Here is a 15,176-nt window from a genome sequence, read left to right on the forward strand (position 1 = left end):
AGTGACAGTTAATTTCCTCCTGGATATTTGTCTCTAAAAGTTTCCCCACCACCGACATTAGACTAACTGGTCTTTAGTTCCTGGGTTTATCTCTCTTTTTAAACAGGGCTGTAAAATTAGCAATCCTTGCAGACTTATCTTTTAGTTCTGGAAAGTCTATTGTGGACAATCTCTTTGGGCATGACTTTAACCAATTAAAGCAACAGGATATTTGATTAATATGTCCAGAACTTTTATTGAGAGTAAAATAGTGCTTAATAATTGAAAGTAAAATTATCTTTAACAAACTTGGGGAATATAATTTTACAGCTCTAGCAGGTGTGTGGACTGGTCGAGCTTGGTCTCAGAGTGTCACGGTCCTCTTTGTCCAGTCTAGATCCCTCGTCAGGTGGAGAACTTGGTTGATGATCTGAGCCTTTACCCCTGAGGTCTTCTAGTGTTCCTGCACACTGAAACCTTACAAGATCCCTACTTTTGACCCCTGGATGGCCATCACACCACCTTGCAAAATAATAATTGGTCCGAGCTGTTGCTAGGTACATTTAATTAGTTCTTAATGATGTCTTCCACTGACAGTCACCTGTCCTCAGAATCTCAGACATGAGTACAATGGAGTGGTTTCACACTGTCTCCCAATCTTATCTGAAACAAGTTTCCTATTCATTAAATCGAGACTCTTGAAGTCACGATGTACCAGACCATGAGTTTTATCAGGGGTCCTAGAAAGGTCCATTGTTTCTATACATTTAGCTGAAACTGCCCTTTCCCACACAGACACAGAAACTCAAAGTAATTAGATTGAACAAACTTTAAATGAAAACCCATTCTCTCTAAAATTATTATTGATTCATTAATTATAACTCAATCAGGGTTCAGTACCTTGACAATCCTCTGTTTCATGATGGGTAGCTACTCATTAATTATACAGGATATAAACATTAGGACTGAACACAAAATGGCTCCTTTGGTCATGTGTGAATTATAAAATGGCTTCCTTGACCTTATTAGTTATTACAATGGATACATTATAAAAATGGTCAAGTTAAACTGAGATCGAACTATGTAAGCTTACCTCCATCCTCCAGTCCTTTGGCATCATTCCCATATTCAAGGAGGATTGAAGATTGTGGATCAAGTCTCCGCTATTTCCACCCTTACTTCCCTCAGCAACCCAGGATGCAGCCCATCCAGACCGGGTGACTTTTCTACTGTGAGCACTGCTAACCTTGTAATTATCTCCTCTTAATCTATTTTCATCCCCTCCAATTTCTCCACAACCTCCTCCTTTACTGTGACATTTGCACAATCTGCTTGTTTTGTGATAGATGCAATGTACTTAATTAGTACCTCAGCCACGCCCTCTGCCTCCACAGAATCTCCTAATTGACCCACCCTTTCATTGACTGTCCATATGTTGGTAAAAGACTTCAGTGTTCGCAGTTATGTGACCCGCTAATCTTTTCTCACACACTCTCTTGCTGATCTAATTTCCCTTTTCTGCTGTCCTCTGTACTTTCTGTATTTTGCTTGTTTCTCCTGCATATGAATCCTCACATAATTTCTATATTAATGGTTTTCGAACTATTTTGTTGAAGGATTGAGTTTTGTAAATGTCTCCCCAGCTCCGCAAAGCCTGTCCACTATCTACAAGGCACAAGTTAGGAGTATGATGCAATACTCTCCACTTGCCTGGATAGGTGCAGCTCCAACAACACTTAAGAAGCTCGATGCCATCCAGGACAAAGCAGCCCACTTGATTGGCTCTCCATCACCGATGCACTGTGGTAGCAGTGTGCACCATCCACAAGATGCACTGCAGCAAGCCTCCTTCGACAGCACCTTCCAAACCCGTGACTTCTACTACCTAGAAGGACAAGGGCAGCAGATGCATGGGAACACCACCACCTGCAAGTTCCCCTCTAATCCAGACAACATCCTGAATTGGAAATATATCACTGTTCCCTTACTGTTGCTGGGTCAAAATCCTGGAACTCCCTTCCTAACAGCACCACATCGACTGCAGTGGTTCAAGAAGGCAGCTCACCACCACCTTCTCGAGGGAATTAAGGATGGGCAATAAATGCAATAAATAAAAATAAAATCAACAAAAAATGACAATATCCTGTAATCCCCAAAAGTAGAAAATACATATGAAAATGAAAATATAATAAAGCACAGTCAGCATGGATTTTACAAAGAAAGACTTGATTAACTTTAACTTTGAAGAATCAACAGCAAGAGTAATACAGCAGATGTAGAAGAGTTTAAGTTAATAAAGCCTCATCCTTTGATGTGCTTAAACCAACAAATTGTGGGTTAACAAACAAGCACACTAACTGACAGAGCTGGGTGTTGTTCTTTCTAGATTACCCTAAAGCAGGGTGTTAATGAGTTAAATCTTCAGGTTGCTGCAACCAGAATAGCCATTGTCCACTATCAGTTTTACTGTTGCAGATAAAGGGTGGAACATTCATTGTGAATCTACAGAAACAGTCTGGTCCTGCACACTGCAGACACATCCACGTCAGCACCAACCAGCTCTCCGATAATTGATGCAGTTATTTGACTTTTCCGCATTAGCTCCATGGAATTACTTTTAAAAGATTTAAATTCTAAGAAGTTTTGTTAATATTCAGCCCTTGAGAAGAAATCATTCCCTGGCCACAGTGGAGAGAGCATTGAATATAAAAAGGTAGACTACCAGGTAACACAGAGAAAGCTGATCAGCTAATCTACAATTGCTTAGTTTTCTTACTTTTGCTCTTGCTATTCGGTTTTTCATCCTTTTCAGCTCCTGATTGTGGATATTGTTGTGATTAAATGTGAAAAGATGCACTGTGTCTCAGCCCCAGTATATTGGCTCTTTCTCTGGACAGTGCTGGATACACTCAGATACTGACAGCGTCTCTCCCTCCCTCAGCTTTCCAGCCCTGACGGTGCAGAAAGCGCTGTTCAAAGTTTCACATTCTGACTGTTTGCAGTTGATTAGTGAGATATTATTAACGTATCCTTCTGCAGCGCTGCCTCGGTTAATAACAGCAGATCTAAGTCACATTTCAGATACAGAAACAGACGCATCAATTATTCACTCTTTCCCACAGTGTGTGAGGCCGGGACAGGCAGCAACATTCCAGGCCCACGCTCTGCAATTACCCAGCACCAGCGGAAAGCAGTGAATACAGATTCAATCAGTGGGTTAATGTCCATTACAGGGATGCAAGATTCCACGGCCCAGGACAAACATCCCCATACACCGAGAACAAGCTCAGGAAAACCCGGGGGAGTTAATATCCCAATCACTGAGCATTCCAGCAACATTGAACAAGTTCCTGAACTGAGTGAACCTTTCAAAGTACACAAGTGATGACGAGGTCAAAAAGGTCTGAACAGTTGAGGTGACTGAGCGGTTTCAGCTTCTCTGTTCAGGTTGCAACTTTCACTGGAGGCATGTGTTTAAATCCCACTTCTGACAACTTGATTTTCAGTTACTTTGCAGAGATTCCTTGAAGGTTTGAGGTAGAGTAAATACTGAGGAACTGTTTCTAACTGCTGAACGGTCAATAACCGAAGGTTACAGATTTAAGGTGACTCACAAAACCAGAAGGAACTTGAGGAAAAATTCCTTTCGGTTAGGATTTCAGTTATGTGGATAGATTGGAGAAGCTGGGGTTGTTCTCCTCAGAGAGGAGATTTGATAGAGGTGTTCACAATCATGAGGGGTAGTGACAGACCCGATGGAGAGAAACTGTTGGCAGAAGGATTGAGACTCAGGTAAAAGATGTAGCTCAGTTGGTCACACTCACCTCGAAATCACAAGCTTCTGGGTTCAGATTTCACAGCTGACACTCCAGTGCAGCACTGAGGGTGTTGAAGGTGCTGCCTTTCAGGTGTGATAGTTTAGTTTAGAGATACAGCACTGAAACAGGCCCTTCGGCCTGTTACTTGTTGTCAGTGTATGTCTTTGTTACTTGGTGTAAGTGTGTGTCTTTGTTACTTGGTGTAAGTGTATGCCTTTGTTACTTGGTGTCAGTGTATGTCTTTGTTACGTGGTGTCAGTGTGTGTCTGTGTTACTGGGTATCAGTGTATGTCTTTGTGACTTGGTATCAATGCATGTCATTGTTACTTGGTGTCAGTGTATGTCTTTGTTGCTGGGTGTCAGTGTGTGTCTGTGTTACTGTGTATCAGTGGTTCTCTGTGTTACTGGGTGTCAGTGTGTGTTTGTTTGTATTACTGGCTGTCTGTGACACTAGGTGTCAGTATTTAGTTTAGTTTAGAGATACAGCACTGAAACAGGCCCTTCGGCCCACCGAGTCTGTGCCGACCATCAACCACCCATTTATACTAATCCTACACTAATCCCATATTCCTACCACATCCCCACCTGTCCCGATATTTTCCCGACCACCTCCCGAGACTAGGGGCAATGTCTAATGTCCAATTTACCTATCAACCTGCAAGTCTTTGGCATGTGGGAGGAAACCGGAGCACCCGGAGAAAACCCACGCAGACACAGGGAGAACTTGCAAACTCCACACAGGCAGTCCCCAGAATTGAACCTGGGTCGCTGGAGCTGTGAGGCTGCGGTGCTAACCACTGCACCACTGTGCCACTAAACCAAGACCCGGTCTGCATGTTTGGGTGAATGTAAAAGATCCCATGCTGCAATTTCAAACAAGTGAAGAGCAATTATCCCTGGTGTTGTGATCAATATTTGCCCCTCAATCAGATCAGTTAGACATTATCACATTGTTGTTTGTGGGTATTAGCTGCTGCATTTCTGACATTGCAACAGTGATTGCACTTCAAAAGTATTTCATTGTCTACAAAGTGCTTTGATATGTCCAGTGGTCTTGAAAGGTGCTATATAAATGCAAGTCTTTTCTTTCTTTATCACATCACATCGCTGTGTAAAAAATGGTTCCTCATGTCACCTCTGGTTCTTCTGCCAATCACCTGATGTCTGTGTCCTCTTCTTACTGACCCTTTTACCACTGGAAACAGTTTCTCCTTATTTAAACTATTGAAAACCTTCATGATTTTGAACAAATGTGTCAAATCCCTTCTGAACTTTCTCTGCTGCAAGGAGAACAACCCCAGCTTGTCCAATCTCTCCACATAACTGACGTCCCACACCCTGCTACCATTGCGGTAAATCTCTTTTTTATTCTTTCATGGGATGTGGGCATTGCTGGCAAAGCCAGCATTTATTGCCCATCCCTAATTGCCATTGGGAAGGTGGTGCTGAGCTGCCTTTTTGAGCCGTTGTAATATGTGCTGTTAGGAAGGGAGTTCCAGGATGTTGATCCAGTGACAGTGAAGGAACCATGATATAGTTCCAAGTCAGGGTGGTGTGTAGCTTGGAGGGGAACTAGCAGATGGTGGTGTTGCCATTCATCCAATGTCCTTCTGGGTGGTCGAGGTGGTGGTCAATAAAGTGCTGATCAAGTGAGCTGCTTTGTCCTGGATGGTGTTGAGCTTCTTTGGTGTTGTTGGAGCTGCACTCATCCAGGCAAGTGAGGAGCCTTTCATCACACTCCTGACTTGTGCCTTGGAGATGGTGGACAGGAGGTGAGTGATTTACAGTGGAATTCCCAGCCTCTGACCTGCTCTTGAAGCTATAGTATTTATATGGCTGTTCCAATTCAGTTTCTGCTCATTGGTAACCCCCAGGATGTTGATAGTGAGGGATTCAGCAATGATAATGCCATTGAATGTCAAGGGGAGATAGTTAGATTCTCTCTTGTTGGAGATGATAATTTTAAGAATTGATAGGAAGCTGCTTCATGGTTGGTGGAACAAACGCCCGCCCTTGGGGTGGAGCCAACAGCTGCATCCGTCCAATAACAGACAGAGTAGAAGTACTGTATCAGGCCTTGTTAGCTCAGTTGGTAGAGCATGAGACTTTTAATCTCAGGGTCTTGGATTTGAGACCCATGTTGTGTGGTTGTTCTTCCCTTTTTCAGACTTCGTCAGCAGAGAGTTCAAGGAGTGTGTCTGGTCCATTTCCCACACATCTGCCCTCCACTCTTCCCCTCCCTCCCAGAAACGCCACAGGTTTCCCCTTGTCCTTACTTTCCACCCCACCTGTCTCCACATCCAAAGGATTATCCTCCGCCATTTCCACCACCTCCAGCGTGATGCCACCACCAAATGCATCTTCCCCTCACCTGTCAGCATTCTGAAAGGATCGTTCCCTCCGCAACACTCTGGTCCACTCCTCCATTATCCCCAATACCTCTTCCCACGGCACCTTCCAATTCAATCGCAGGATGTGTAATAAGTTCCCTTTTACCTCCTCTGTCCTCACTATCCAAGGCCCCAAACACCCCTTTCAGGTGAAGCAGTGATTTACTTGTACTTCTTTCAATTTAGCAGACTGTATTTTCTGTTCACAATGCGGTCTTCTCTAAATTGGGGAGACCAAACGCAGATTTGCTGACCGCTTTGTAGAACACCTCCACTCAGTCCGAAATCATGGCCCTGAGCTTCTGGTTGCTTGCCATTTCAACATTCCCCCCTGCGCTCATGTCAACATTTCTGTCTTTGGCCTGCTCCAGTGTTCCAGTGAACATCAACGCAAGCTCGAGGAACAGCACCTGATCTTTCGATTCGGCACTCTGCAGCCTTGTGGACTGAACCTTGAGTTCAATAACTTCAGAACATGACTGGTGTCAGGCAAACCCCCCCACCCCACCTGCCAAGACTGAGGCACACATGAATTTTGCCACATGAACATTAAAACTTAAAATTGCCATCGCCTGACTGGAAAGAAATTTGCATAGTAACAAACAGTATTGAAACAAAGGGACGCAGTCTTTTGCTTCCCCAATACACAGCAGAAGTGGTCAGACCAGTTTTAGTCACATGACTAATTGGCTGTTGGTTTTTTGAACTTGCCACAGATTTGAACTCAGAACACCGTGTGCTCCCGAATGGGGCAGACCCTCTCCAGTCCTGCCTGCCTCCATCTCTTTCCCACAGAACTGAACCTTGTGAAAACATGTGAATCTCAAATAGACAAAAATCTCCAACATGTACAAAGTTTAAGTCGAATACTGGGCCCCACGAAATGCAAGAATTACCTTCAAAAGTGCTATACCGTGAGCTCGAAGCACAGGAACAAGATATTGCCTCAAACTGTTCCACTTTATCTTTTATTTTTTCTGTCCCTAGCTGCATCTGTAAATCACGTGTGCATGCTAGCATGGGTGCATTGTATATCTGTCGGCATGAACCGTATTAAAGTTGAAGCAAGTTTAATAAGTTTCACTTTTCTTCTTTAAACCAAAGAAAGCCTGTTTATGTTCATTTCTTTGCATTATAATTGGAAAGCTGTGAACAAGGATTCACAAAAGGGGGAGCACAAAACACAGTGTTTAAAACCATGTGCCTGTTTTTCATGTAGTTGGAGCTGCTCATTATTCTGCTATTAACACTCTCTCTGGACAAATGCCTTGTCTTTGACCACAAGCATTAACGGACTCTTTGCCTTTGTCCCAGGACAACTTTGTTATTTAATCTTTCCTGCCCTCTGCCCCATCATACACCTTCCCCTTTGTTCTCTCCCACACGCCCCTCTCCTTCACTTGTTTAAAACCGAATTCTTTTCTAACCTTTGCCAGTTCTGATGAAATGTCACAGACTTGAAACTTTAACTCTGTTTCTCTCTCCACAGATGCTGCCAGACCTGCTGAGTATTTCCAGCACCTTTGTTTTTATTTCAGATTTCCAGCATATGCAGTATTTTGCTTTTACTATATCAGAAAGTCTCTCCTTGATTCAGGACTCTTCCGTCTCTCCAGCGTCTCACTGCTAAAGATTGAACTTTATCTCATTTCACTCACAACTCGGGGTCAGTGCAGCTCAGTGGGACTCCTGGCTGTCTCCCGCTTCACAATCCATCAGTGCTGAGAAAACAATGGGAAATATCACTCATGTTGTGTTCTGTAAATTTTGACAAACACTTCAATGTGAACATTGTCTTCCAAAGCAATGAGCGAAGGCTGGTTTTGGTGTGTGGCTGAAATAGTTCAGCTGGATTTGCATAGTATTAAAAAGCACAGTTCTTGGTTCAATCCCAGGTTTTGGCACTTTCAACCTCTCCTGTCTTTTTCTTTGACTCCAATTGTCAAGCTGCATGATTTACTCTGAAATTAGCACCAGAGAACCAAGGCACCAGCGAGCATGAGGAGCTGAAATTAGCATAGATCAAAACCACTTAATATTTCTGACTGAAGATGGTTGCAAATGATTCAGTTTTGCCTTTTGCACTGACGTGCTCGGCTCCACCATCATTGAGGATGGGCATGTTTTTGGAGCCTCCTCATCTTGTTAGTTATTAAATTATCCACCACCATTCACGACTGGATGTGGCAGGACTGTGGAGCTGTGATCTGATCCTGAGGGAGATATCCGTGCGTGGAGTGGCGGGATGTATGGACAGTGATCTTGAAGAGGGTGTCCGAGCCTGGAGTGGAAGCTTTCCGTGGAGGTGCAGGAGTAGGCCATTCAACCCCAGTGTTTTATAAAGGTTTAGTATAAGTTATTTGCTTTTACTCTATGTCTCTAGTAACAAAGCCAGGTGTCCTGTTTGCTTTTAGCAACATTTTCAAACCTTCTAAGATTGGTGCTCATTGTCTCATTCTTCCTCCCAAACCTTATCACTTTACACTTCTCTGTGGAAAATGTTATCTGCCATGTGAAAGCCCATTTTTGCAGTTTTTTAATCTTCTCCTGAAGTGTGTTACTGTCACTGGCATAAGACGAAATTCCCCAGCATTCTTTGATGCTATCTCCATGGAAAGAGCAATCTTACACGCGAGCTGAAATGTAGGATTTTGCGTGTTTAGTATCTTTGCTCATCCACCAATATAAGCACAAATCTGTCTCATAATGCACGGTCTAAGAATATGCCAAAGTTGCAATGTAGTAATAAATTCTTCAGTGCCACAATGTACTCACCAACTGTTTCACTACTTTTCTGCTTTCTGGTTCCAAATCTCTCGCTTTCTGCGATCTCTAGTGGCTTCGGGTTGAAATGTTCCTCCAACTTGGTGATGATTGTTTTGAATTCACATCTTTTGCCTTGATGGGAGCAGGAAGATTTGTTGGCATGTCATCCACTTCCAGGATAAATTCCATTCGCAAAATTACTTTCTTGCCCTCAAGAATTGCCTTATTCTGAGTCTCGACTTCTTCACTTTGACCTTCAAGTTCCAAAAAGTTATTAACTCTGAAAAACATGTCCATTCTTTCAATATATGAACTGAATGGGTCTCGCGCCCTCTCATATGTTCCTCGCCTTCCAATGTATCCCTTGGGTGCAGCCATATTGCCCCAAATAATCACTTTCAATCAGATGCACACTAAGACCATGTGGTAAAGGCCTGCTCAATTATGAAATTGAAACCCAACCCGGCCCGACCTGACCACATCCAACGTGAACTCAACCCGGGCCCGAGTCCTTTGATTTTTTTTCCGCACCCGACCCGACCCGACCCGACCCGACCCGACCCGACCCGACCCGACTACCATAATAAAGTTAATTATATCAAACATACCTTGTCCAAATGTTGTGATCCTCCATTCCGAAAGCTGGCTATTCCTGCGGAATCATGCAGAAGTTCCCTCCCTGAGCAAGGCAGCACTGTGTCCGCCTCCAGCCTGACCCATCACGAACCCGAATGCCGGACATGGAAGAGAGACCCGACCCGAACCTGACATGTCATCGGGTCTGGTCGGAGTCGGGTCGGGTAGCCATGCTTTACCCGAGGGCATCTCATTCAACTGAGGAGACAGTCTGTAGTACAGGCTTCACACAAACCACCCAAAATCTCCTCCATCCGAGCAGGTAGGTCACCAGGAGCTGGCTGTTCTTGTTCACTGCAGTCCCTGCTGCTGTTTGCTGCCTATATTTACAGACTTTTATCTCATCCTCATCACCATTTTCTCCAATATATTCAGGGGGCATCAGCAGAGAAAATGGAGACCAAATGTGACAAGTGCAAGGAAATGTTTATTTGCAATATTACATCATAAACATAATATACAAAAACATTACATGCGTGAATCATGTCCTGATCAAGATGTATCTGAATAAATGGATCCCCAAGCACTGTAACCTTTCAATGTTCAGTGGACGAGTGTGAGGGCCAGATGTGTGTGATTCCCACAGTAATGTGTTTGTTCAAAGTTCAGGAAAAGATGGAGATAAGAATAATTTACAGGGAAATCTTTGAAGCATATCTCCATGTCTCTCACTCACAAAGATCTGCAAACTTATGGATTCAGAAAGAACCCAGAGACAGATAGTCCTGCAATAACCTGTAACTCCAGCAAAGGATGTGTTTGAGGTTTTGCCCTGTTGCTTAGTTGGTTAAAGCCTCCGTCTAATAAACAGAAAAACCTAACTTCAAACCCCAACAAAGCCTTACTGCAGTAAAGAAACGGAAAGTTATGATTGAAAGATTACTCTGTCAATCATTCACATCTCTGTCTTCCCCTGAACTTCGAGTTTAAATTTGTTTGTGAAGTTGAGGGACACGTTAAGACAGCACGGTCTTTGTCTTTGTGAAAGAAGTGATTCGGGAATGGCTGTTTGAAACTGTCCCTCCTTGCACAGAAATTCAGTGCAAATACTCAAATGTTTTGTTGCAACATCTTTGGGTCCATTGTTATTTTGTTCGTCCATGTTCTTTCCTGCTTTTTCTTTGCTTTTGACCGCTGCTCCCAAACGCCTGTCAAAACACAACTTGTCAGAAGTGGGATTGGAACCCACGCCTCCAGTGGAAACTGTCACCTGAACGCAGCGCCTTAAACCGCTCGGCCATCCTGACTGCCTGCTCTGGACAGTTAATGCGAAGGAAATTATTCATTCTTTGTGGAAGTATTTGTGAGATTGTGGAAATGTCTGGAAGAGGAAAGACCGGCAGGAAAGCTCGGCCCAAGGCCAAGTCTCGCTCCTCCCGGGCTGGACTGCAGTTCCGGGTGGGCCGTGTTCACAGGCTCCTGAGAAAGGGTAACTATGCTGAGCGTGTGGGTGCCGGAGCCCCGGTCTATCTGGCTGCTGTGCTCGAGTATCTGACCGCTGAAATCCTCGAGCTGGCCGGGAACGCGGCCCTGGAGAACAAGAAGACCTGGATCATTCCCAGACACCTGCAGCTGGCCGTCCGCAACGACGAGGAGCTCAACAAGCTGCTGGGAGGGGTGATCATCGCTCAGGGCGGGGTGCTGCCTAATATCCAGGCCGTGCTGCTGCCCAAGAAAACCAGCGCTCAGAGCTCCCAGAAAAAGTAAAGCGGCCAAAATGTCATCTGACAAACCAAAGGCTCTTTTCAGAGCCACCCACAGTCTCTGTGAAAAGACTGGTTACTGTCAGGAGGGAGTCAGTGATGGAGTTATTGTAACAGTGGATTGACCTGTTTCACATCTGTCCAGGTGTGTTTTCAGTTCCCTCTCTGGATTTCGCTCTGTTTCTCTGCTCACACATCTCCCCCTCTGGTTAAGTGAAGAACTGAAGTACAGGGTGTAGAATCAACAATTTGATAAATTTCGCTGCCTTCGATTTGATAAATCCCGAGATTATCCCGGTACATTAACGGGAACTGGTTCGGAGCTGATGAATGCATTTAATAATGGAAGTGTCCGGGTTAATTCTCTGTTTTTCATTTAGGCAGTTTGAATTGTGTTTCTTTTTCTCTCCGGTGATCTGAGCACCGCTTCTCAATGAGAATCTGCTCCCAGAACAGAGTAAATGCAGGAAGGAAGAGGCCATTCTCGGGCTGTGTGTTTCTCTCCTAACCTGATCTGTTCAGATCGCACTGTTCCCAGAGGACGGAATCAGTGAGAGTTGTGCACACACAGGAGCTGAGTCCACTGCAGCGCTTTAATATGTGCCTTCCCCCCGGCCCTCCCTATTCTCCGGACACAGAGCTGTCTGGTCCCCCCGGCGGCGGGGTAGAGTCGGGGATTCTCTCCCCGCAGTGTCAGGGTCTGCAGCCCCGGGGAACTGGCTGTTCTAGTCAGAGTGACCGAGCTGCCTTACATATCCTGTGTACTGATCTCCAATGGATTCAAATATTGGTGAACTCATTGGGTAATGTTTGTAAATAACCATCATGTGAACGGACCCGGCTCCATTAATGCCTTCCAAATAAAACTGGGATCCATTTCTTTTCCCCAAATGCCAGCTAACGGATCCCAGGAGCGGGGTTGAGATTGTGCAGAGCAGCAATGAGTCTCCGGTAATGCTGCTTTCTAAATTCCAGATCAGCTCTCAGTCCGACAGGCCTTTCAGGAAAGTGATGTGACAAAACAGAAACCATGTGACCGCCCCTCCAATCTAATGGGTTTGATGATGAACAGAGATGGCAGCTCTTTCCTTTGCTGATTTGGTGGCTCTGAAAAGAGCCCTTGTTACACTTGTTACTGAAGCTGGGTTTTCGGTGCGTTCCCCGCGGATGCGGCGGGCCAGCTGCATGTCTTTGGCCATAATGGAGCGTGATCATTCTGGTGAATCTGCTCATTTTCCGGCAGAAGCACCAGTCGCTGTTTGAACTGTTTAAATTCAGGGGTGTATTAGCAGCCAGAAAGTGAAGGGCAGTTCATTGCTCCCTGCAGCATTATCCACCTCTTTCAGGAGAAAAGATCAGAAACCGCTCGTTTCTGTCAGTCCCCGAGAAGCCTGTGAGAAGCGGTTAGTCGCTAATGTGTTCCTTTTCCAGAGAGGAAGCTGATATTTGTCCCGTTTAAAATTGCTGCACCGGACCTTCCTCCCGCTGCTTACAGTTAACAGATTGACAAATGAAAACGATTCCTGAAATCGCGTCAGGATTTTATGATGGTAAATACAGTAAAACAGAACATAAAATGAGAGGTTTTAAAATTGTTGCCTGAAAATTGAAATTTTCCATCACTTCAATTCCTTCCTGCTCTGGAATTGCCGGGCTTTTTCCAATTGGAAAATCTAAGCCAATGAGAACTTCTATTTACTTATATGTGGTTCTCCAATTGGTTAAGAATTGGATTGAGAAGCGGGTGACCAATCAGAGACAGAGTCAAACTGCGGGGATTCCAGGCCCACAGTAACTGAGCTGAAACTGTTCAGATTGACAAACCCTGGCAGCAGCTTCACACATTGGACACTTCACACTGAGTCATTCAAGGGCTGGTGTGAGAGAAGCTTCAGATCCTGTCATTAATCTCTGACTCATTATTCATCTCGAACCAAACAATTAGTAAATGTGAAGCAGTGAAGAGACTTTTCACTCTCACTGCAGAATGTGTCATCTGGGGAAATAAGGAACTATTATATTCGGAGAGTCCAGGTACATTCCTCCCTGAACAAATCCATTCCTAACATTCCCGATCACAGCCTATCCCAGCTCCTGTTGTCACCCGACTCCAGCTGAATTGGAGAAACTCATGTGTTGGGGTTTGAGTTGTGAGGTGGGGTTTCTCCGCCAGTGTTACCGTCTTACAAACTCTCCCCCTGAATTTGTGAACTGAGACTACACCGAACACATCTCCAGTTAGAGTGAGGGCCGGACATCCCTCTGTTTTATGACAGAGAGTGGGGAAAGGGCTGGGTGGAGGGGAGTCACCAGGGATCCTGGGTGTACTCCAAATCATTTCCATGTGGAATCTGCAGGCGGGGCCGGGACAGGGATCATTTGATCAGGGGATCAGCTCTTTCCTGAGAGATGTGGGTTCCTCTGAGAAGAGCCTTTGTGTTCAGATGTTTACAAGTTTCCCGCGCTCTTTCACTTCTTTCCAGACCCTGCTTTCTGATCCTTCGCTGCTTTTGGCTTGACCTTGCTCTTCCATGTCTGCACTTTCTTCAGCGCCTTTCCGCCCGCCACACTCTTGCCTTTTTTGACCTTCTTCGCTGGAGACTTTTTCTGAAGCGTTGCTTTCTTCACCGCCTTATTTGGCTTTGCCACCGCCTTGCTGCTCGTTTTCTTGGCTGTTACTTTCTTTGTTGTCACTTTCTTGTCTGCTGGTTCATTCACGAAAGATTTCTTGTCTGCTGGTTTGTACACTGAAGATTTCTTGTCTGCTGGTTTCTTCACCTTCTTTCCCACTTTTCCCTGGGTTTTCCTTCTTGCTGATTTTGAAGGAGCCGGAGGCTCCCTGTCCCTTGCTCTGCACCAGGGAGCCTTTGTCCACTTTCCTCTTGATACTTTGCTTGATCTGGGTCTTGAGCTTCTCCTGAGCGGTGGCAGACCTGCAAGGAATCAACTACCAGCTAGCGTATAAAGCGAGACCAAGGCTCAGGGCCTTCAGTTACCTGGAGGGGAGTCGGAGATGCAGCGGATCCTGTGAGGAACCACAATCCAGGAAGGATGAGAAGGTCATTGTCAGGGGACAGAGGAGATTAAGTTAAAGATTTACCAGTTTATAAGCAAGCGCAGAGCCAAGGAACGGTGCTGGGGCAGATCAAATAATAGGAAGCTGTGATCAGTTGGAAGGCAAGAGTGATTAAATGACAGAAGAGATGATGGTGCAATGCAAAAGTCAGGGACAGAATAAGTAACGTTTTGTAAGCGCAGATACAAGAAGTGGGGTTTGAACCCACGCAGACACATGTCTATTGGATTTTAAGTCCAACGCCTTAACCACTCGGCTATCCTGGAACATTAGGCCATCGCTTAAAATGAAATTTAATGTGATCCGGGTGCCATCTGGCCTTTTACAATACAAAGTTATGACTCCTCTCCCATGCTGAATTGGACCCTTCATTATTTATGAGCCTCAATCGGATCACCCCTCAGTCTATGTTTCTCTAAGGTGTAGGGTCCCAACTCTTTTAGTCTAACTTGATAACCAAGATGTCTTATACTGGGAATTCGTCGAATGTCTCTCCTCTGTACCCTTTCCAAAGCCTCAATATCACCCATCATGTGAGGAGACCAAGACTGGATGCAATATTCCAAGTGAGTCGTGACCAATGTTTCATAAAAGGACAAATTCGGGACATCTCAGATACTGAAGGAGTCCGTGTCCAGAAGCAGCAAGACCTGGACAACATTCAGGCTTGGGCTGCTAAGTGGCAAGTAACATTCACACCACATAAGTAACAGGCAATGACCATCTCCAACAAGAGAGAATGTAATCATCTCCCTTTGACGATCAACAGCATTACCATCGCTGACTCCCCCCACCATCAACATCCTGG

General features: G+C 44.9%; 1 non-coding gene across 1 annotated transcript; it reads right to left on the reverse strand.

Moving 5' to 3' along the window:
* Positions 1-14,550: 14,550 nt before the first annotated feature.
* Positions 14,551-14,634, reverse strand: trnal-uaa (transfer RNA leucine (anticodon UAA)). The gene has a single exon. It is a non-coding gene; the product is annotated as a tRNA-Leu (tRNA).
* Positions 14,635-15,176: the final 542 nt, after the last annotated feature.

Source organism: Heterodontus francisci, unplaced genomic scaffold (assembly GCF_036365525.1).
Source record: "Heterodontus francisci isolate sHetFra1 unplaced genomic scaffold, sHetFra1.hap1 HAP1_SCAFFOLD_242, whole genome shotgun sequence".
Classification (NCBI taxonomy): domain Eukaryota; kingdom Metazoa; phylum Chordata; class Chondrichthyes; order Heterodontiformes; family Heterodontidae; genus Heterodontus; species Heterodontus francisci.